Raw genomic sequence first — 25,574 nt, 5'->3', positions numbered from 1 at the left:
ATTAGTCATTCTTACTTATGAGAAGCCATAGCAAGCAGGGAAACTAGCATGTTTCAGGTGGAAAACAAATACATGACATATTTGATACTACACATGATGTTAGAAATTGCTGAAGAGATCCAGGTGATATTACTTCTAGAGAATATGAAGCAAATATTTTAAATTACTGTTTTTATTTTTAGTATTTATAAGCATGTTCAAATTTCACTGATATTACAGCAAAGGTAAGATTACACTTAGTAAAAGAAGAATTTTTTTTAATATATACACACACACGTATTTACCTACTCATACTATAGATGCTCACATATTGAACCATGCCAACATTCATATACCACAGCTATATGTGAAGGAAGTTGCACTATAAACCAGGATATAGTTCTAGTTTTTTGTTTTAATCAATAGGAAATATCCTCCTTAACATTACCTAGCTTTAACCATTATACACTTTTTCAAATACAGAGCGAATAGCTTAAAACATAAGGTGACCATTTCATTAAGTAAAAGATTATGATTTAGGTATCTGCTGGAAGAGAATTCAATGTATGCCTTGCTTTTTAATTAAAAGCTATTAGTTTTACATGTTATGCAATGCTGTGTAGCTAAAAACACTGTGGCCACATGCTTTCATGATGCTTCTTATTCTAAAGGCAAACTTCAAATTCTTAAGCATAAACTACTCAAAGTTTGGGCTTTTGTGAGCTCTGGTAACAAAAAAATAATACACCATGCGCGTCAGAGAATTCATGCAATTAAAAATCCTCATTCATACCTAATAACCAGCAAATCTGCACAGGGGATTCCAGCACAGAACTGAGACAAAATAGATTTCCACCACCAACCTGCCCACCCCATGTGCAGTGACCCTAAGTACTCAAAACTAAGCATCCTTTCCTACATGGAAAATAAGATCACAGCATGAAAGTCTACAGCACAACCAGTAGCTTTGACTTTCCCTCTTGCTTTTTGCTTGCCTAGCATGAGTGAGATGAAATATTAATACAAATAAATAAATGGATAAATAAAATTGAAACCATTATTAAAGTATTCCATCTTTATCACATTACTGTTATTAATGGTGTAGTCTGGTAATTCACGTAAACATTAAAACAGATATAAAACAAAATATAATTTCATTCAAGAAATAACCAGGAAGGGTTATTCTGCTTCTAGGGCCGGGAAATCAACAGATCTAAAATACAGTTCAAATTGACCCAATTCTGTGATTGTCAGAGTAAATTTTCTTGCCAAGCCATCGTTACTACTAATGATAATGATCCTTTAAAGTGATTTTATGTTCTACTTGCATAATGAAGTTTTGTGTTGGATATGATTCCACTTACACAGATTTGATTTTAGAAGAAAATTTTAAGGACTTAAAAGCAGTGTCTTTTTCAAAGAAAACCATCACCCACTGTTCTCTCTGAAGTTAAAGATCCACAAGTAACTTAACCAGATATTTAGATACCTTCTTTCAATAAGTGACAACTTCAGCTTTAACATATCAGTAATTTCCAAAAACTTCACAAGCTTGCACTAGATAAATAATGAAATTTTAAAGATGAGTTTTTGAGACACCATTTCAAACTGAAACCTAATTATCGCAGACAGTCAACATCTTGCTAATAGAGCTCATTTCTTGAAAAGTATTTTATTTCTGTATGAAATGTATAAGACATTCTTTTATGTAGCTTACTTTTTCTTCTATTTTATTCTTATTTTGCATCTCTCTCTTCTGTTTAAAGAATAACCCTGCTTGTTTTATTCTTACTTCTATAATTTATGTATGACACATCCAAGCTTACCTGGATTAATTTGTTCTGTAAAGATAACAACAGAAAGTTAAACGAACCATTTCAAAGTTGACATTAGCTATTTCTTCTTGTAAGTTCATTTGTTTTAGGTCGGTTTCATCATTCAAATCAAACTGCTGAATATACTGATCTTTTAGAAAAAAGTTTTAAGGCAATTGCCAGGACAAGTTCCACATAGCCTATTCATGATACACTAAATTTCACCGTGGTTTCCCATTGCATACATGGCAAGAACTGACTTATGCCAACAGAGTTGCATTGCTATTTAATACAATTAACATTAAATTCAAGAAAATATGGATAACAGTTACTTATAATCATTTCATTGATCAAGATATAAAATCGCCTCAGAATTCAAAAAATTCAGATACATTTAAAATTGACTTTCAAAGATGATAATTTCAAAGTAGGCGACAATATGAAGTATAGCTCACCAGGATGTTTTTTGTTCGTTTGTTTTTTGTCTTTTTTTTTTTTTTTTTATTTGAGATTTTATTCTTCATATTTTTATTTTATGAATCTGCAAATACTTAAAAGAGCTTGTCCAATATTTTTTGCAGATGTCAAAGAAGTGGGTATGTGGCAGTTACTAAGGGCTACATCTTCATAGATTCTAGTCAATATGTCTCTTGCCCTGATGTCATTGCAGCTAGAGGGCTGATTACACTTATCTCCATGCTGCATAGGTAAAATGTACTAAAGGCTTTTTTCCCCTCTTTCTGCTCATTCTAACAAGTGGTCTTCACTATTTGACTACACTAGAGATGAGTGCAGACCACTTACTATCTAATTTATTTATCTGTTAGCTCTATTCACAACCTAGATTTGGATGTCAACAATACCTGAAAGAAAACATTACAAAAACTAGACCTCAAAAAAAAAAAAAACCCAAAAAAACCACACTTTTTGTTCTGTGATGTTAGAATAAGTTCTACTGATGGAATTATTATTTTTTTTAACCTTCATTTCAGTGTAAAATTTCCTTCCACACTGTTACTAATACCTGTTAAGATGTCAGAAGATACCTACTTGCACAACAACATTATTATACTTCTTTCTTCTCCACATAGTGAGGCGTAATTCCTATACAGCCATAATTACTAGTTTCTCAAGCAGTATTTGGAAAGACAATTTTAAAGGTCCATAAGAAAGATTTCTGTGGAATGATCTATACCTGTAATATTCTAAACATACAGGAGCAACATACACATTATTTTTAAAGCCAAAGTTACTTTACTAAGGAACATCTTAATGTATGTTGATGAATGTAAACTGAATTATGAATTAAGTACAAATCCATATGGAGGTCTTCTCAATTCAGTAAGTTATGTTTTTCACTAATTATTATTCTCTCCGTATTAGCCCTCAATATGTTACTAACAATACACTGTAATATCATGTAAGACTTCACGAGCAAAAAATACCCAACAAGTTTGCCACTGCCACATTACTTACAGCTCTGCTAAAGATAAAAATAAATAAAATAAAAATTCAGCCTTTGGACCATGATGATGTACGTTATCTGCATACAATCAAAATATAATCACTCCATCCACCTTTGAATAAACCCTGTAGGAAAACACTCTTCTGATGCAATAAACAAAGTGCTTTTCCCAGCACAAGTGAAATCTTTAAAAGTATTTTTATATTGAACTCAATATTTTTTAAATTAAAAAGTATATATGAAAATTTTGCAGAAGAGTTTCATCCAAAAATAAAGTAAAAACATAATTTGCCAAATGTTACTATTAAAATTAAGGAGAAAAACCTTTGAAATCTTTTTTAGACGTTTGCCAGTCCTCAAAAGATGCCTACTGATGTGTATAGTCTTTAACTTGTACTTTGCACAGTACTAGCCCTTAAGGAGGCCATTTAAGCACTTTGTATCCCAGAACAGGCCAGAGAAAAGCTAATATCTAGCCTACCTGAACCAAGAAGCAGGATGCAGTAGCTACAGTTCATGTTTCCAGTAACTCAGCCACATGACTTTTGAACAAGAACTCCCTTGTATCCAGCTGGTTTGGAGCACAGACAACTGTCTGCAGCTGTGAAGAAAAACCCTAATGATTAGAGAGAAAAAAACCCCAACAACATAACAACCAAAACACAAACAAACAAGCCACACACAGCTCTTAAGTCTATCCAGTATTCTTTGACATAATATGCTGTATTTTTGACAGAAAAAGAAAGTCCAAAACTTCACATAGAAAGCAACAGAGATTTTTTTTTTTATTGAATTATTTAAATATCAATGCAAGCTTAGAGGCTCCAGTGAAAACATAGATCTACTGAAGATTAAACAAACAAACAAACAAACAAGATTTTCCACAAGAAAATTGGCAGTTTATGGAAACTAGTTAAACCAGATAAGACGCAAAACTGAACTTTGCAGAAGACTTTCAGTGAACGGAATAAATCATTTTGCAAAAAAAAGATGTGAAAGCAAGAGGAAGAGGCGTAGAGCCAACATTGATCAAGGGAGTAGAGAAAGCTGCAGTAAAGTTGAAAAGGCAGAAGAAAGCTCAAAGATAGGTAAAGATAATTTCAGTTTCCTGTAAAAGCAAGTCCCTGCATCAAACAGACAGGTTGAAGGAAACAGGTACAAAAATATTTACAAAGCCCTTTTAAAGATGTTCCATGCACTATGAATACTGCATATACCTCTAAAATTCTAGTAATAAAGCCTCTTCTTATATAGAACTTTATTTTCCTAATCGAACTATTCATGGAATTTCTTGTGGAGATTCTGTTTGTTTGTTTGTTTGTTTAACATACAGAGACTAGTCCATCATTACTAGTTTTACCTAATATATTATAAATGAAGGAAGGAGAGAAATAAAACTTAAAAAAACAAAACAAAACCCCAAATCACAAAACAAAGAATAAAATATTAAAGATGTGTTGAACCCAGAATTTCAGCACGCTAAACAGAATTAATAGCTTTTTACATTGTTTTGAAAACAAATACTGTTTTTTATGTCACATATTAACAGAACTTAGCCTGCTAACTTTCCTTTTTCTCTTTATGAATTGCTTTGTATTTCAGAATCTTAATGTGAATTAAACTCTTTAAAAATGCTGGAAATTCTCACAGAAAGAGACAGTACTGTCAAAAAATTACAGTCATGTCACTTTTCCCCATTTTCTGTTTCTTAGGTCTCTGACAGTTTCAGAAAACTAGATTTCCTGTTCAGCTCTGAAAATAATTAGCTATCTCCTGCATTTTCAAGAGGATTTCTCTATTGTTGAACTGATTTTTTTCTAATTAACATATTGATTTTTATTTTTTTCTGATTAGTATCTCTTTTATGACTGCTGTAAAATGGTTACAACTAATTGGGAATACTAACAAGATATTCATATTTCATCATTTCTGGCGCTGACTCCTTTCTATGGTGAAACTTATTTGTACCTCTACCTGTAAATGTAAGTTTTCCCTATTGCTCTACAATTAATAACACAAAAAGACTTTTTGTCAGGCAAAGCAATAAAAACAAAGAAGTATTTAAAGTTTTGTACATACAATATTACAGCTCAGCTGACATAGATTTAAACTACAGAAAATTGGCACAAAATTGATCTATTTCTGGCATTGAAAATAGAGATTAATCTTCTTTTCTATTCTACACACTGCGTCACAACTGCCATTGTTACCAGAGAAGCAGAGCTACTACTTTCCATTTCCTGTGCATTTTAAACAGTAAACCCTGTCTTTAAGGAGACACCATTCTTTATCAGCCAAGTCTTTTACTGTTTATTTATTTTTTTTCCTTATAAAAGCAATAGAAAATCACATTTTGTGAAATCTGTAACATATATTTTATACAAAAACCGTTTCACCTCCAAAAATCAAAGTTGTTTTATTTAAGTTTAATTAAAAGAAATAGCATTTTGTTAAAATGAGTTTTGTTTAGAGAGTTTTTAAAAACAAAAGAGGGTGAGACTAAAGAGAATCCAGATGAACTGAATACATGTGAGAAGTGTTGCTCAGCTGATTGATTTTCTGATTGCAAAACTGATTTTAGCTGAAATATTAACTCTAATTTGATAACACCTGCTGTAAGTTGACCATGCACTAAGAAGAGCCTTCAGTAACAAAACCTTTGCTGTATGGACCATTATTGCTTGTTTTGAAGCTCAAACCAGGCAGAAAAGAAAACCTGGTCAAAACCTTGTTTGTGTAATTTCTTCCTCTTCTACTATCAAACCAAAAGGACTGCTCTCATTTAATCCAGACACTTAGGTGCACAATCAGCTATCAATCAAATTCAAAGATGGTGCAGTCGCACCTGAAATATAGCAATAATTTGAAAATTCAAAATGACAGGATGATGACAATACAGTTCCTGGTTTCAAAAAAAAGCTTATGCAGCTTAGATATGGAAGAAGTTTATTTTCATGAACATACATTTTCCCCCTCATTATGTCTTTGTAAACATAAAAAGATAATAATCAATTATTAGAAGCACACCAATATTAAATTAAAAACACACTCTATAGTTACAAAAAAAAAAGGCTCCTATTCTATCAAGCTACCTATGATTTATACTACTGTGACTACATTCCAGTCATAACAAATCACTTCACCTAACAACATCAAGCATATTTTACCATAGGGGATAACATTTTAGACTTAAATACTTCAGCTCTAAAAGTTGACAGATACTATTTATTCTGCACATTGTTATCCTACAAAAGCAAGCACAGATTTCCTGGCTCTTTTGCTAACTTTTGTTTAAAGAGAAGCAAGTTTCCTTTGTGATTCTCGCAAAGCCCAACCAGTATTATGGTCTGCAGTTACTGTTTTGCTCAGGTGCAACAAATTAAGAGAGGAGAACATAAAATAAATGCATGGTGCGGTGGCTATAAAACTTTTCCAGTGCTGGGGTGAAGCTAATCAAAAGTAGCTTTAGAAATGATAAATGCTAAGACTGATACATGTAGTCTTCATGGAAAATATACTAGCTAAGTACAAATGCATGTAGGGAGTACTCACTTGGTACAACTATTTTTAGATATTAAATGCTTTAAAATAAAATCTATTTTCTTCTACTGATTGCTTTTTCTAACGTCATGACTTCTCAGATTTTCTCTATTTCATGTGACAGTTTTATCCATGTTTTATTGTGTAATGGATAAAAAAGTTCCCTGGCTGAGAAGGCCCAGCAGTCACTGGAGCAAAAAGCTTGCCAGCTCCCATAATTTAATAAAAAATGATAAGATTCCCAAATTGCCTTTCTCCAAAATATACCTGCACGGCTCACATCTAGCTCAAAACCTCTTTTCTCACCTTGCACCTCTGCAGTAGTCCTTTTGCTCATACTGTTTTTAAAAGGAGCTGCGGCACAGAGGGACAATAGCTGAGATGATATCTAAAACTCCTCCAACTTCACTGACAGGACACATTTACTCTAGGGAAATGAAGCCACTGTCAGAGATAAGCCCTAGTTTAAAGTAAGCACGCAGAAACTTGCACAAATCAGCATGGCTGTGAGGAGTTTCCTCACAGGAGTTTCCTCACAGGGTGGGGGGGTGCACACCTCAGACATGGCAGAATGCGGAAGTTGATCTTGCATGTGATGGCTGCCATTGCAGCCTCTGCTGGCAGCTGAGGAAGATTTTAGGAGTGGTCAGGTGTCACGGTATGAAAGCAAGACTTCTGATGAATAAGGTTTTGCTTTAGTTTCACCACAATTGCTTATCTGCAGAGAGATTTGACTGTGTACAGTGGGTGCATGTGGAGACATCTTTGGTGGGGTAAGGTAGGGGATGCTCCGTGCTGCATACAGCAATGCACAGCTGGGCCCAGCAGTGACATACAGGGTGCCTCAGAGGAAATGTGGAAGGAAGTGACAAAAAAAGTGTGAGGAACAGACTTGGAACGGCCAGGATAGAGAAGGGACAGAGAAGGAGGAGCGTGTCAGCTCCAGAAGGCCCTGGGGTTTCAGCAGCCATCCTGAGTCCATCTGCCTCAGGCCTTGGCTCCCTGACATCTGTGACAGCAGGAGAGGCTGAGGAATGCAATTCCTCCCTGTATTTTAGCAAATACGCTGGGGAGATGTCTTTTTTCCTTTAAAGTCCTGCCAAAACTTAGACAAAACAGAAATTCTGTGTTTAAGATAAAGTCAAAATTCAGAGCTTTAAAAATTCACAGATTCATAAGTCATAGTTTATGTATGACTCATTCAAATTTCATGCAAATGTTCACTTCTAAGGCTCGACTCTTCGGCCTAGAATTTAAGCTGAATATTTCACAGGGAGATGTGGACCTGGAGCACAGTGTGATTACCTTAGTGATGGTACTGCCATGTTTCCATTTCATAAATGGGAGATATGTCAGCCTATAAGATGGAAAAAGGGATGTTTTGAAACCTGAGGAAGTCTTTGGAGAAAATTCAGATTTTGACAGAAGGTTTGAAGTAAATTTCTTCAGTTTATTTGATAATGATATTCCTGATACATACAAAAAAAGACAAAGCCACAGAATTTTTTTTTTCTCTGCTTCCCTAATTTCTCTCTTCAACATTCAGCAAAGGTATGTTTGCTTTATGGGATACTTAAAGAGCTCTAATGACATCAAATTCATTCGACAGCAAGTGTCTGTCAGAGAAGCTATAATTATAGGATGTTTACTCTGTTATTTTAGCTCATGTATATCCTTAACAGCTGAGCTAATGTTTTCTGTGTGATTGTGGCAAAGTTGTTGAGCCAGTCAAATCTATCAGTCTGCACCTAATCTTTCCTGACACTATGCTTAGAAATTTAATGAGACAATACCCAATTTAACAAACAACAGTTCTACAGCTCATTCTCTCTTGATGCAGAGAGCTGCCTTTTTCTGAATAACTTTTGGTTAAAATGTCATGTGTTTAAGCTGCTGTGACCATCTGTTTTTTTCTCCAGTAAATACTGCGGAAGGTACAGGAGTGTGCTAAGTATAACACACACTGTAAATTTTAAAAGTTAACAAAATTGGAGCTGGGGAGTAGACAAAAAGGTACTTGAGAAGGAGAAAAAAATGTGTTTATCTTAATTAAAAGGGCTGTAATAACATCGGCATAAGAAAAGAATTGCCTCGGAGTACACTGGAAGTCTCCAGTATATTGGTCCCCATATTTTGGACTGTTAGAACTTACAAGAGAGCACTGTGGTAATAGAATGTTAGCCACACTTGTTTTAGAGCAGCTCTAGATTTTATTGGCTCACAGTAATGTTGTTGCAGACAGCCTGCTGTTGTATTCTCTAGGGTGTTCTCTGGCCCCACTAGAGTTCTAAGATCCCCAGTAAAAATCACTTTTGGTTTTCAACTTAGATGCTTTTATCTGGCTACATTAAGCAGCCACTTATTTCATGATTGTAGAAGTAATAGGAATAAAATTTATGACTTTGATGGAAAACTTTCCTGTTGTTTGTACAGAGTTCATTAAACCTCAGGAGGCTGTTTTCTCCAGCATGAATTCATACTTGAAATCATGTACAGCTCCACAGGTAACTTGACTTACTTAGTCAAGTGTTCACTTGAAAAGCTTTTGCTATTCCTGTTCTTAGTGTTGTAGCTTTTTTAGGAGAGTGGCGTTTTTTTGCTTGTTTTCTTTTCATCTTTGTTGTTTGCTTTTATTAGCAGATTTAACCAGAATTTATATTCCTTTTTCTTCTCCAACAGCTTGTGTCTAGCAAGGAGATGAGACACAACCAGAAAGGAGCCACGGTGGGTTGGGGCAGCTTACCTTCATGAAATAGCTATGCTCTACCTGTGCTGTCAGCACATCTCCATCATCACAGCTCCTCTGCAAACTTTAGTATCATTAGAACATACTTAGACTACCTGTTTCCTCAGCCACTTAGCTATCTGCAATGAAGTCTTTAAAAATTACAACACTGGTAGTATAAAATGTTTATGTTTAACCTCTCTGGGCCTGTTCAGTAGTGTGCCACCAGTCTTTATTCTCAAATAGTTATAAACAGCATACATCAGACAGTGTTGAGGGGAAGTAAGTACATCAGTCACATTCAGAGGTGATCTGCTCCCTCTTTTATCCAAGCTGCAAGTGCTAGCAAGAGCAGAAACACATATGAGTGCAGTACTATTACTCTAACTGTTACTTCTATGGCAACTGGGCAGGTTGATATCAGCACAAGAACTGGCCCACAACAACATCACCGAATCCCTGTATCCAAAGTGTTACTGGGTAAACAGATGTGTGGTTTTGAGTATTACGGGATGTGTGATAAAATAAAATAATAAAAAAGCAAGCCTCAAAGTATATTGATTAAAATTTCATACCAAGAATGAGGACTTGATGGATACTTAACTTGGCTTTGTTTGTTTGCATTTTAAATTGACAGCAGCAAGGATGTTCTTTCTTGAAAAGATAGATCCCACATTCCTTAGATCTGGAGTATAATTGGAAGTCATCGACATTTCTGCAGTTAAAAGTTCCACTTTTTTTCTGATTTCTAAGGTAATCACAAAAAAAAATTATATTTCAAGAGACTGCTTCTACCAAGGAGTGATGGAGTGGGTGTTGCACGAGGACAGAGAGCTGGCAGAACTATGGCCTTGCCGAAAGGAACAAGCTAACTGTTCCCAATAATCCAGCCCAGCCCAGGGATTTGGTTCTGGGTCTGTGCACAGCTCCTGAAACAAGGGAAGAGAACACCAGTGAGGCTTCTCATTAGAAAACAAATTATGCTGTTTAATTCTAATTTTCAGTGGGCTGACATCAATAGAAGAAGTCAAATGTGGGCTTCGCACTATAACGCTGTAGCTGACAATTTTCTTTATTTTTTTTTTGTAAATGCAAGCATTTATCTTTGTTGATTATTATATTTGCATAGACAACTTTATTTGTGACTTGACTAGCAAAACTCTAAGGAGCTGGACCATCTGGAGACCAAAGATAAAATTACATTCTAGAGTTAAAATCCTCTGGAGTTTATTCCAGATGGGCTGCATAAAATCAAACTGCTGTAAGAAACGCTGCCAGAAAACAAGTCACTTGACACATACAACCTTTGCAGTAGATGTTTATAAAAATTATCATTTTCAATATTGTGTTTTAATTGCATAAAGAGCTTTGTGTGTGAAGCAAAACAATGAGCTTGGTCTTCTGCTATCAGAATACCACAAGTTAAAGGATTTAATGAGAAGAGGACCAACTTGGGTTAGTTTTGTTATTACACTCTTTCTGAAAGGGATATAACATTTGAATGAAATTATTTTTGACTTTTCATTTCTTGGTTTTACATATTGCTTAAAAACATTTGTAAGCTTATATTTACAGAAATAAGCCTGAACAATTTGAAGTAAATATTCAGTTGTAGCAAACTGTTTCTGTTATTTCCACTATTTTATATCTAGTGTTAATTCTCTGTTGTTAAGTAATGCCCTATAAAAGCCAGCTGATGTACTGTTTCATAATAGGAACTTCATTTTATCTTCTTTAAGACATATTATTTTACGGAACTGAGAAAAGTACTCAGAAAATGAACACAACATACCATTATAGCATATGCGTAGAAGTGCAAAAAGTGACAGACTGATGGCCACACCATTTCTCAGAACATGAAGAGTACAGCTTTGTCCCTCTTTTAGCCCCTTAGAAGATGACCTAACAGTCAAAAGTGATACTGAACATCTGCAGCTTCAGCAGGAGATCAGTGCTGGTTTACTTCAGTAAAGCTGGTATAAGATGATATCTGGATGTGTCCCAGGAGATGTCTTAAAAGACTCGTAATTTAAAGTAGTTTATATTAATAATTTCCATACTACTAATTTGAATTATTAAAAAGTACTAGCAGAACTTGACAGAGTCATGAGAAGTATCTCTCATTGAATGTTTTTCAGTATGGGACATGTCTGAATTACTTCCCAAGGTTCAAATGGATGTGAACATCTGATTAAAAAAACTAGAAAATAATATTTATTGCCTTTAGTTTGTCATTACAGCTGTCAGTAAGGAGGCATACAATTGATATCTTTACACTGATGGTAATTTCTTGTGTCTTTTCTAGCCAAAATGAGCATTAAAGATGTGAATACCACATATATACAATGAGGAAATCCTGTAATAAAAAGTATGGCTTATTAGGAGCTTGGATATGTGATATTAAAATGTAAAATATGTACAATGTAATCTGTTCAGTTATCGTTGTCCTCATTATCAGACTGAGATATGTAGCATAAAATCTCTGGGGAGGGTTTGCTCTGATTATGAAAACAATATTAGGTCACACAAGTAAAGTTTGGTATAGTTAGACATCTATTTAAATGACAGAAAATAAAACTGGGAAAGCCATTCTGAAAAATAATGGGAATCCTAAAGTACATCTAATGAGAAACTGAGAATCCTGTTCTCTTCAGCCACTGAACCTGACTGCTTCCTAAATTTCTGACTATTTCCAGATGTAAAAACTCTGGATGTTGGTCACTGTACCTGTAGACTACTGGAGGAATAAACAAAGCCTTCTCTGGAGGCATGGGAATGCTCTCCTTACATCAGAAACTACTGTCAGAAATGAAAACTGAACAGTTCAGTCCCTGAAGGCTGTCTTTTTCCCTCCATCTGACTCACCCAGCAGCACATATCTGTCTCAGGTACCTGTTAGATGGCCTCATCTGACTATTTTTGTATTGATCTCACAACTGTTGCTGTTAGACTCTAGTATGCCCAGCGAGTAGTTACAAACTAGTATTAACAGTCTAAAGACAGAAAATGTAATCATCCTCTGTTTCATAGTTTTCATGGAAAAGCAGAGATATCTAGAACATCTGAAAATTGTATTTTCCCTTCTGAAACAAAAAAAAATGAATGCTTTGCTTCTTGATACATATGATATACTGCCACAGATACTGAATAAAACTGGTAGTATTACTTTCTAAATGTCTGAAATGAAACTTTTCAGTAAGAACATAGATACATGATACCTAATACACTTAGCCTACCTCAGTTTGCAATGCAAGCTTAAGCAAACCTATGATACAAACATTCAGAGGACCTGATAGTTCAGTGCTGGTTCAATTGAAACTGAAATCAAAAGCAGTGTGCTATAGGTAGTCATCAATTCTTAAGCCTGCATTCTGACTGAAATAGAAAAGTTATCACCTTTTCTTGTTAAACTTCCTAATTGTAAAAATAAAGTAAAAGTAGATGTAAAACAACTAATTATCCACTCACTGTAATGTAACCATACAACTAACAATGTCTTCATTGGTGCTAGGTTGCTAAACTGACAGCATCTGCTTCCAACAAGAAATTGTGCCATATGTCAAAGGAAGATAATGACTTACAGAACAATTCAGTATAACTCTTCTTTCCTGTCTTTATAAGCTATAATCCACATGAAGGAGTTAGAGAAATAAGACTCATCTACAAGACTTCATTATAAATAATTCTTCTATAACATATGCTTTTCTGAAGCACACAAATCCTCTGGATGCTGCGAGCAGCTCAGTGAATGGGTGAGCTGTATATGACTTTCAGAGGCAATTTCTATGATTGCTAGCCTGTAACATAATCATACACCAGAAGCACTGGGGCCTGAAACAATTTCCCATCTATTACCTCTGCACTGTAGCTATCCTACATCACAGGGTGTCACAGTAATTTACTGGATGCATGGGGTGAGGATAAGAATATGCTTAATCAACCTATTTTCATTTCCTGCACAAAACATTCAGTTTCAAATAATCAAGACAGATAGAGCTAAAAAGCTGGTTTACTGAAATAATTAAGAAGGTAAATAATTTATACTCATCTACTCGGTGACCCTTTCCTGTCACACTTTTACCACTAGAGAAATCGACAGAAGTAGAAATTTGGTGGATTTTAAGGAAGCACAATCTTACTCCCCGGTACTTAACACCACAATATTTTGGCTATTGTAGATGTTATCTCTGATATATCTAGTTAGTTCCTTTGGCACTGGAATATTTCACATTTTTATCCTTTATAAATTATTCTATTATTTTTCAATGCTTTTCTTTCAATAAAGAATTATTTCCAGATGATACTTCTCGCATGTATTTTGTCCCACATCAGATTTCAAAAATGATGAAGAGACAAAAGAAAACAAAACAAAACAAAAAAACCCATAACAAAAAAGAAAAAAAAAAAAGGAAAGAGAAAAAGAAAAAGAAAAAGAAAAAAAGAAAAAGAAAAAGAAAAAGAAAAAGAAAAAGGAAAAGGAAAAGGAAAAGAAAAAGGAAAAGGAAAAGAAAAAGAAAAAGAAAAAGAAAAAGAAAAAGAAAAAGAAAAAGAAAAAGAAAAAGAAAAAGAAAAAGAAAAAGAAAAAGAAAAAGGAAAAGGAAAAGGAAAAGGAAAAGAAAAAGGAAAAGAAAAGGAAAATCAGTGTGCTGTATTCACTTCCTTTGTGAATAACCTGATGCAAAAAGTACTCCAAAGTAATCCAAAGTGGATTATTATCCAATACATCATTTCCTTCTTCTTTATCACTCCTAAATTCAATCACATTACAGAGATTTACACGAAAACTGTATTCATAATTTTCTTGATTACTGTTACATCTTAAAAATGTTGAAAAATCATGCAAAAGAAACTGCTTGGAATTTCTCACAGCTCCATTTTTTCTCCTTCACTCGACTCCTTCATTACAAAATGAAAAGTTGTCTATAATATCCCTGCATACATTTCATAACCTTGATATAAAACACTGATGAATGCCTGAAGAGGAAAAATAAAGCTCCAAAACTTTATGGCTATGGTCATACTACCTTCCAAGGATTTAGTGTATTTAAAACATGATCTTCACATTTGAAAGAACTTACTGTTGATCAAGCTGTGCCTTTCCAATAATTCCTCAACCAGTGCCTTAAAATGGATTCTGTAATTTCTTCTGTGACTGATGGCAAACTGATTGAACTTAACCCATATCTGCATGCGTTTGCTCTCTACAGTAATTGAAAGAACATACTGTAGTTTTACTACAAAAATAACTTGCAGCAAGAAAGCCTTCTGTATGTTTTCCATCAGAATCCTAATTTGTGGGATTAATTATCTTCAGAAACACCACTAAAAATTGAGACTGCAAATGAGAATACTGACTTTTAAGTGATCTGAAATACTGATTAATGATATTTCTGCTTCATTAGTGAAACAGTGATCATGTTCACTTATATTAGTTAGTTAAACTAGATAATATCTGTGGATTTGGGTTTCATCTTATATTAAGTACTGTTTTCCATTCATTTGTTTTTATTTTTGTAACTGTATTTCCAAACTTTTAAATCCCACAGTGCAGCCTCTAGAAAGATATCACAGAAGAGAAATTTAATAATGAGATTCATTAATAGTCCTCATAGTTATGGAAATAAATGTGCTTGAGATTTTAGTCAATGTATTAATGAGACCAGAACCTGCATAGATGTTTGGAGTCTCTTTTTATATATATAATCCTATATCTAGGGCTTCTCTGATATGTCTGATAATTTTACCTGTGTGGTAAGGGATAAAAAATGGTTAAATATATATTTTTTGTCAGCTGTAGAAAATAAGAGTATTTAAATGAGGGATAGAGCAGTGACAGTTCTGTGGAACAGGCTTTGTGATCAGAAAATAAGAATTTTTAAGTATCAATGGACCATCTGAATACTCTGAAAGAATCTTATTTGTAATACTGAGGAGTAGATAGGATGATTTAAAACCAAAGCCAACCAGCTAGTTCAGTAATGATTAAATAACCAATGATGACATATTCCTTAATATATAAGAAACTATCAGTGCAATCTATAGAACAGAAGCCATATATTATTTAGCAAGACTAAATATGGTGTTGAATACCCAGACTTTGCATATACCAATAGGTATACGGAATAGTACCTGGATACTTATATCCAAGCACTAGCAACATATCTGAATATTTGCATACATCACATTAGTAGATAGGTCCAAATCTGAACACAGATCTATGGCTTGGACCCCTGCTACTTAAAGCTATTTGCACTCATACAAATTTGTAACCCTTAGAAATTGAAGTATTTATGTTGAAAAATAACTGAATGAAATATTTATTAGGCTGTTATAAACTAGAAAAAATCTGAGATAAATATGATTGCACTGTATGAATCAGATAAAATCTACACAATCTGTGTTTCTTTGAAGAAGCCCAACATGATTTGGTTTCTGAAGAAATACATAAAAAGAATTTCAATAATGTATTTTCAGACCTTATTGTTCAGGGATACAAGGAAAACTTTTCCTTCTCTATAAAATTTTCTTTATAAAAGCACTATTTCACATAAAGCAAGCTTGGATCATTTAAAGTCCCCACAAGGGGCAGATTCATTTTGAACGATATTTTGAATGTTTTTATTATCTAGAGGAACGATATCCCAGTTTATGAGATCCCAGCGTGGCTTTATTTTCCGGACAACTCCGTTATTTTCTCATCCTCTGACCTAAGTACGATATTGTTTTTCCCCTCTCTTCACTACACTGTTTAGTAAGAAAGCTCTATATACGTTTGATACAAACTTAGTTCACATATCTGCAACACAGTCAACTTCACAAGACATAAAAATAACAACTTCTTTTCCCTTATGCCATAGTTCTTATTTTTGTGCAATACTGTTTACCAATATCCAAGTGTTTTGAATTCCCCTCCAGTGAACTTAAAATTAAAATCCAGTATATCCACAAAAATTATTGGGAAAAAAAAAAAAAAATCCTGGTGAGGTTCAAGTTTCTTCTTACAGTGTACCAGTTTAAAAACAGGTGCCCAAGGAGCAATCACATTTCTTCATTTCCACTGCACATGTACATAGGAATGGTGAGATGATTCAGTGTCCCTCTCTATTGTTCAGGAAGCTCTGAACAGTTTCAAACAGTCTTTTTTAGATCTACAAAATATTTTCAGTGATAATAAGATGAAAAAATTACTTATAGGAACTGACTGTCTATTTGATCCAAATATATTCCTATTATTGTGTCAGAGAAAAAAATCTAATCTAATGGACTGTTTCAATTTAGATTACAAGAAAGTAAAAAATGTTATGACATCTCCTTATTTACCAATCAGAATATTTGGATGACACAGGATAATTTAGGCCAACAGAAAATAAATGCTGTTCAAAGAGAAGGAACTAAAATATAAAATACAACTGTGAAATGTGCCTGAGCTACTAAGATCCTAAAGCTGGGTTTTGGATTCTTGCAGTTTATGTATCTTATTGCTCATAGCTGTATCTTCGGTTCTCTTCTGGGCCAACATTTTCACAAACAGTTCAGATATTTTAGGGCTAAGAATTCCAAAGTTGAGATTATTTGTAAATCTGTCTATAGATAATTGGAACTACTGTGGAGATATCTCCATACTCATTATGCTTATTTTTACATCTTCATAAGATGTATGAAATTACTGAAAGTTTGGCAGGCTTTGTTTTTCTGTTGTAACTTTTGCTTATAACTTCACTGTACAAGGGCTGTTCTGAAAGCAATGACTCTTATTTTATGGCATTGGTTCACAACATCAGAGGCAGGTGGAGGCATGCAGGCTCTTGTTCATAGCTGTCAAAAATGCATAGCTAATAGTGGTTCCTGAGTTGAAAAATAGTATTTGGTGCTCTATCAAACAGTGTTATTCTGCTCTTTGTATCTGTTGTAGTTTCTGCAGAAATAAATAGGAGCATTACTTTCAGAATAAGCTATGTACATATCTTTGCATGTATATATATGTACAATAAGTATTTAATACACTTGGAAACAATTATCTGCATTCATTTGGAAATTAGGATCTGAGAAGCATCTTTAACATCTTCACTGTTTTTTATATTTTCCTATGTTTAACACATAGACATATTTCCTGCTATTAAAGGCATGCTGATAAATTATAAACCTCAATGCCATTTTTTTTAATGATGTCACAATCTCTCTTTGGAGAGATAGAAAAAAAAAATACAGCTCTATGGATTAATGCATACTTGGCAGCTGAAAAAGCAAGGCTGCTTATTCCTTGTTGTCTTCTATTTTCCATTTTCTATTTTCCATTTACAAGAAAGGTCATAAGGAGGATCTGGGGAACTACAGGCCTGTTAGCCTGACCTCGGTGCCAGGGAAGGTTATGGAGCAGATTGTCTTGAGGGAGATCATGCAGCATGTGCAGGGTGACCGGGGGATCAGGCCTAGCCAGCATGGGTTCATGAAGGGCAGGTCCTGTTTGACCAACCTGATCTCCTTCTATGATCTAGTGACCCATCTGGTGGATGAGGGAAAGGCTGTTGATGTGCTCTACCTAGACTTCAGCAAAGCCTTTGACACTCTCTCCCACAGCATTCTCATACAGAAACTGGCAGCCCAAGGCTTGGATGGGTACACTCCTGGCTGGGTAAGGAGCTGGCTGGAGGGGTGGGCTCAGAAAGTGGTGGTGAATGGAGTTAAATCCAGCTGGTGATCGGTCGTGAGTGGTGTTCCCCAGGGGTCGGTGCTGGGGCCTGTCCTCTTCAATATCTTTATTGATGACCTGGATGAGGGCATCGAGTGCACCCTCAGTAAATTTGCAGATGACACCAAATTGGCTGGAAGTGTGGATCTGCTTGGGGGTAGCGAGGCCCTACAGAGGGATCTGGACAGGCTGGAGAGCTGGGCTGAAGCAAATGGGATGAGTTTCAACAAGGCCAAATGCCAGGTCCTGCACTTCGGCTACAACAACCCCAGGCGACGCTACAGGCTTGGGGCGGTGTGGCTGGAGGACGGTGTAGAGGAAATGGACCTGTGGGTATTGATTGATGATCGGCTGAACATGAGCCAACAGTGTGCCCAGGTGGCCAAGAAGGCCAATGGCATCCTGGCTTGCATCAGAAACAGTGCTGCAAGCAGGAGCAGAGAGGTGATTGTTCCCCTGTATTCAGCACTGGTGAGGCCACACCTTGAGTACTGTGTCCAGTTTTGGGCCCCTCACTGCAAGAAAGATATTGAGGCCCTGGAACGTGTTCAAAGGAGGGCAACAAAGCTGGTGAGGGGTCTGGAACACAGGCCATATGAGGAGAGGCTGAAGGAGCTGGAGGAGCTCAGGGGAGACCTCATTGCTCTCTATAACTTCCTGAAGGGAGGTTGTAGTGAGCTGGGGGTCGGCTTCTTCTCTCGTATCATTAGTGATAGGACCAGGGGGAATGGCTTCAAGCTACGGCAGGGGAGATTCAGGCTGGACATGAGGAAGTATTACTTTTCAGAAAGGGTGGTCAGGCACTGGAACGGACTGCCCAGGGAGGTGGTGGAGTCACCGACCCTGGGGGTGTTCAAGGAAAGACTGGATGTTGTGTTGAGGGACATGGTTTAGTGGGAGCTATTGGGAATAGGTGAACGGTTGGACTGGATGATCTTTTAGGTCTTTTCCAACCTTGGAGATTCTATGATTCTATTTTCTGCAGTGCATTTGGCAGACAAGTGTCTCCTGAAGTTGGAAAAGAGTAGAGAGATCTCTTAGACCCCATTCACTCCATTCCTCCCTCCCTCCGCCAGGAAAGTTACACAGGGGGATAAAGTTACATCAGGGGAATAAAATCTCTTCTCCATGCCTGATATATTCATAACCTGAACCATAAATTCATAAACTGATCACATGCATACTTTCAGAAAGAACAAATAGAAATCCTGTTCCTCTTTGAACCTGAACTGAGAAACCAGTGGACTAGTCTGTCTCTAACTCAGCAGTTTAGTGTTCTCCTCAATACTGTTGACCAAAATCACAGCTGAAGCCTTATTCTGGGGCTTAACATCAAGCTAGCAAGTAAAATATAACTTCCTGTATTGTTTTTTTTCGTCAGGAGGTGCTGGTTCATTGTGAGCCCAGTAAGAAAGGCTTATAAGCTACCATTTAAAATGCTATTTGCACTAATACTCTAAGAGAACATAATCTTATGCCAGTATAGAAGCTGTGTAGCACTGAACAAGACCCCGTCAATAGCAGAGATTATCTCCTTTTGGTATCTCAAACTATTACAGGATTTTCTTACAAGGAAACAGCTCTGTTTATCATTTATGCAGTCAAACAGAATCACTTTCGCATGAGAACTTTTTGCTGCACTGTTAACAGTGAGCCCACATAGATGGTGTCATGGCCAGTATGAGGTGGGAGTTGCCTACAGGTAAGTAGGTATCAGTGATCTGCCTGGGCTTGCTCTGGCGCTGTGACACTCAAGCAACCCAGCCCAGGTCTGATGCCTTGCTGCAGGAACACCACAGCACAGCCCTGGCCTAGGCCTACTCAGGTTGGCTGCTCTGTGGGTAACCATCTCCTCAGTGTGTAGTGGTTTTCTAGCCAGCGTTACAAACATCTACATTTTTTTTCTCTTACTATACAGATAAAAGATTCACTTTATACATAAGAGTTCTCCCTACAGAAAAACATGATTCTACAAATTAGTACTTAATAAATGATTAATATCTTACTGCCATACATTTACTTTGATTGAGATTCTGCTACCACTGTACAGCTTTAACAGTACATCTCTGCAGGCAACTTTACTGATTTCATTCATTCAGTTTCTCAATTTTTTTGGCATTATGCAGTGAAACCTCACAAGGATTTTGTTGGGAGTTCCTCAATCTGCAGCTCTTGCTCCTTCCTTGGAATGGAATCAGTGATGCATAGTATGGCAAACAGATTGGAATGAATACAGTAAGAAAAACAGGAAGGTATGCACATAGATTTCCCCAAAAATCCAAAAGTCAGGTGTTCTTCAGTGATCCCAGATACAGTAAGCAAAGCTAATGACAGAGCTGTGCTGCTCTGCTGCTAAGAGGTCAGTGCTTGAAGAATTCCAAGGCAATCTCAAAGAGATAGCTTTCTCCATAACCTTGCTTGCATGGTTTTACCACTAGAAGAGGGAACTTCACGAAGACCTGACAAGTAAAATGCAACTAGACTGAATACAAGTGATAGTACTGGACTTATCATATTAGTATTTTCAGCAGGTCCCCCACATGTCAGAAGGGAGATGACATTACCTCAAGGCACTGACAGCCTAAATTAGACAGACAATGTAGCTGAAAAATTTAATGTCTTAGGTAAACCAACAGAGGTCAAAACTCAGCATAGTAGAGGTAAGCTATCATATGGGCTGATAGACTTCATGGAAGAAGAAAGTTTATGTATGGGCTGCCTCCTCTAATTCTGAATTCTCAGAGCTTATGAATGATTGTTTATCTGCTAACAGCCTGCAGGGATCTGGTATATAAGCTACAGCAAACAACTGAAAAATAATTGAAATAAATAAAGTTCTACCTGGCACTATCCTTGTTTATTCTATGCATTTGATATTAACATTCTGATGCCTTACGCTGGTAATACATTAAAAGTAACAAAAATGTCATAAAATCAATACCTTCTATCAGCAGAGGGAAATGTCACAAATTATCCCATTCTCATTATAGTTTTCAGACAGTAATTTCACAAGCCTCCAAGGCATTAGGAAAACTGAGTATATTTTTGTTCTACTCTCAGATGTCAGTTTTACTGTACATGATCTAGGCACTGAAGGTTCTCTGCTCAGGAAGAAGTCAGAAATCAATTGTTTTGCCTATGAGATTCTTTTGTGAGACTTCTGCTGTGACTGTAAGTAAGAAACTATCAAATTCCATGACCCTGCTCAAATTATTTTGAAATACAAAATTACACTCTAACCGTTCACGTGCTACAGAAGCATAGTGTATGCTCATATAAAATGCAGAGTTGTCTAGCTAATGAATACAATTTGAATATTCTGAAGAAAGTATATGATACCTAGCATATCACATAATTTTTCAGTATTTTCTTATGAATTATTTATTTATTTTTTAAAATCAGATCAGAGTAAGATGCACCATGTCCAACTAAGCATGAACCTGGAAGAACTTGTCTTTTACGGTCCTACGGCATTTGCCAATCCTGTACTGATGCTATGGTACTAGATGCTTCAATTTGATTGAAGTGACACTGTTGTCACCTGTGCATACATTTTACCAGGTTGATTCACAGCTGTTTTACTACTGATTCTCATCCCTTGATCAGCCATACTTCATAGACATCATTTTGCATTCAAAGTCTGCTTCGGAGAGAGCTGAGCTTGAAATACAGTGAATTCCAGGGTCTGCTGTCACAGACAATGTAGAAGGCCAAGTCCACCTGCATCACTTGGCTTGACAACAAGGACTTACTTCTTGTAGCACACAACAAAAACAGATGCAGCCACTCATTTCACATAAGCCAGAACCCCAGGAAATTTTATATCACATTAAGAAATCCTGGGAAAGACATTCAGTTAGAGTCAAATAGATGCAATGGGCCACTGTGCACATCAATGGTTCTTCCACCTATAGAGGTGATTAATTAAAAAAAAAAAAAAAAAAAAAAAAAAAAGGAAAAGAGAACTACCATACTTTGCATAAAGTTCTAATTATATCTATACGTCCGGAACTAAAGTATGAACTCATTGTAACAGTTTGAAAAAGGATACTATTTTCTGGTTAATCCACAAGAAATGAGTAAAATATGAGTATTTCATTATGAAATATATCCAATTTTGACACACTGTACAAAGCAGATATTTTTTGCCAGGTGAGAATACTATCCCAGACTTCCACATTAAAATATGAAATATTTTAATATTAATAATATAATATAAAACACATAACTAATACAAAAGTGTAAAGGTTGTGATTTTTAATGGCATCTCTTTCTCAGCAAAATTTAATCCAGACAATTTAGTTCTGATTAGTTTGTAGATGGTTGCATAGCCTTAAAATCATTTGGATCAGATCAAAGACTATCTGCAAGGGAAAGGCTCTATTGAGAACTACAGAGAACATTTATTTATTTATACACCAGTGTATTTACTATGCTCTTCTGTTACCACAAAAAACATTACAAATCCAAATCTAGTTTGTCCACTGAGATGCTAGGTTGAAAAAAACAAAACAACAAAAAACAAAGTCCACATCAAAGGTCCAAACACAAGAAGTTGTTATTTTTCATTAACAAATATAAAAAATAAATCCATAAATCATTTTTGACATTATTTGCTTAAAGTGGATAAGTGACAAACACAATGACTAGGCACAGATAACTCTAGTAGTGAGCAGAATAGCACATAAGATAAATCAGATGAAAATGACAGTTGTTGTCATTAAATTCAATAATTCTGTTTTTCTAGTTAAAACTTATTATTTACAAAAAACAGCAGTTTTCCATCTGAAAGAAAAAAACAACAACAAAAACCCTTTTGTTTTATTTAATGGAAAATTTGCAGAGAAAGCTCCTTTCCTTTCAGGTTTATGTTCTTATTCTAAATTATTATTATTATTGGTTCCAGATCAGTCTCTTTTGTTTTTATTTCCACATGAGTTCTTTTCAGGCATTTGTGCTTGTGAGGATTTATATAGCACTATTTATAAGAAAGGTCAGAAAATATACTCAAATAGAGGAGAGAAAAGAGATGACCTATATTTTTACTTTGACAGACAATTCTATGAGTTATTGAAATCAGCCAGGAGGGTACCCCACTTTCATTTCTGTTCAAGACTTTTTCTTGAGATATGCACATTTCATTTTGTCTATCAAAACTGTTAGAATTAATGAAGAGTCATTTTGCACAATTGGAGAAAAAGTACAAACATTCTCCCTTATTATGCATCTCCCTTGCAGGTGAGTGAAATCTAGGCCATAATAAAATTTTGCCATTGGCTTTAATTTCACGTGGTGTGCTGGCCCACACTTTATGCTGCTCAAGAAGCTAGTCTTCCTGATGCGATTAGAAGGATGTGGCACATAACAGAGCTGGCCTGCATTACAGGGACATTTTTAGTACATGCATTCCTTCTAAGTGTGGTAGAACTACCTCAGGGCAACTCTGCTACATCCTTAAGGAACACTGAATTTTTATGTGTTTTTATTTTTTCTTTAATCTAAGTTTTGGTGGGGTTGGGCTGGGGTTTGTGCACTTGGCAGCACATTAGCTCCAGAAATAGTGCCATTTTTCATGACCTTTAGATTCTAAACAAGGTAAAGCTTGGACATCCTGATTTCCACATTTGTCTATATTAGTTTCTTTTCCTTTTTTTGTTTGTATTAGAGATATAAGAGTTTTCCTTTCACAACATAAGCCCAGGATTTATCAAAGGAAATGTTTTGAAGTCTTTCTTAACTTTATTGCTTATGTTCTGAAAGCATTTCAGGTGAATGCTGATTTATTAATCCTTAACAGTTGTTTAAACCTTCATTATGTCAAGCATTTAACAAATCAAAAAGGTACAGCACAGCATTTGAATAGATGGATATAGTAGTAATAAGTTAAACAGGATTTCCTAAAAGTAAAAAGTTTGATAGCTCAACTGCGTACTAAAAAAAAAGCTCAACAATTTATCAAAAGTAACATTAAATACACTTATGCTCTTGTCGTCTTTGAACTTGTTTTTGGTTATTACTTCTGTTGCGCATTAAAAATACATAATTGTGTGTTTATTCTCAACATGACTGTCACCTGTAGAACACAAATGGACTGGCTGTGCAATTGCATCAATGCTGTGCACTGACCTTGAATTTTAAGAGGGCCAGCTGCCAGAAAAAAAATCTTTAATTTCCTTGACTCATTAAATTAAATTCATTTTAACAAAAATAATCATGGATGAATTACCATATGTTCTTGAATTTTAGGAGGCTGGGAAGATTTTTAAATAATCTGAGTTTGGAGCTCTTCTTCTGAACTAGAATGCTTTCAACATTTCCATTTAATCTAAATACGCTATCAAGTTAGACATAACGTTGTAAAACAGCAGGTAAAAACAGGTAAAGATAGGAATGATGCCAGGAGTTGCATACTGTCTGCCAGCAGCTATAGGTAGTGAGATAGTCTCTTAGCTTTGAAGTACTTTAGAAGTCAGCAGACTTCTATTTTCAGACAAAATATTGTAATGGCCAAATAAATATGTGAGAAAACTTACGATGTTGCAGAAATAATTATGATTATTTTTTTTTGTAGATTTTATATTGGCTATTTTTCCATGGTGTCTTGAATTATATGTAAGTTTTAGAATTGTTGAATAGTATTTATTCAATGATTTAAATTGAAAAGGATATGAGCAACAGAATCTGCTGTGAGAGATAAACAAAATCTTGGCTGGAAAAAAATCCAGACGAATATGGACACCATCTGTTCTCCTACAGTTGTTCTTACATTCATCACGAAACAAATTATGGCTACCAAAGTGCAGATGCAGAAATCATATCATGCAGAACATAGAGAAAAGGGTAGCCTTTGACCCAAAACAGAGTATTTCCCTGTCACCATATTTCTACCTAAAATGGTCTTTATGCACTGATTCTAAGACTTCTCATCGTCTTCCTCATGAGAAATAACAGCAAACTCCATGTATCACTTCCCGAAGAAAAATTCCTGAAGACTTTTGTAAGGTAATGCTTCCTAACACAGACATCTGTGCAAATCAGTGCTGAACTTCAGAACTGATTTGTTTTGCTTAATACAAACCCCTGTGGTTTGGGAAGGCTCAGCTTTTACAAACTTAGTTTGTAAACCCTTTGTTTCTTTGAAGTAATCACTAAGATTGCCCACTGATCTCTTGCTTTTTGTTACAATCTCTGTCAGTTTTTCAGAGTACACTGCAAGTCATATTGCTGACTGATTTCTGCATACGAAAACTGCAGTGAGCTTGATTGTGAAAAAGAGAATAGTTGATAAAGAGAATATTTTGCTACATTAGATTGGAAGATGTGTCAACTTCAAAGTTTAAAATAAATCATTATGCAAGCTAC

At 35.4% G+C, this 25,574-nt stretch overlaps 1 long non-coding RNA gene across 1 annotated transcript in view; it reads right to left on the bottom strand.

The window, feature by feature from the left end:
• LOC122163819 overlaps window positions 1-25,574 on the bottom strand; it is a 79,892-nt gene that overhangs the window by 14,119 nt on the left and 40,199 nt on the right. The window contains exon 5 of the long non-coding RNA XR_006170053.1: window positions 3,740-3,859. This is a non-coding gene — a long non-coding RNA (uncharacterized LOC122163819). The remainder of the gene's footprint in view (window positions 1-3,739; window positions 3,860-25,574) is intronic.

The sequence above is a fragment of the Centrocercus urophasianus genome, unplaced genomic scaffold (genome assembly GCF_019232065.1).
Source record: "Centrocercus urophasianus isolate 14NV4802_14NV808 unplaced genomic scaffold, USGS_Curo_1.0 seq_24, whole genome shotgun sequence".
In the NCBI taxonomy this organism is placed as follows: domain Eukaryota; kingdom Metazoa; phylum Chordata; class Aves; order Galliformes; family Phasianidae; genus Centrocercus; species Centrocercus urophasianus.
This window is presented reverse-complemented; position numbering and strand designations above follow the sequence as displayed.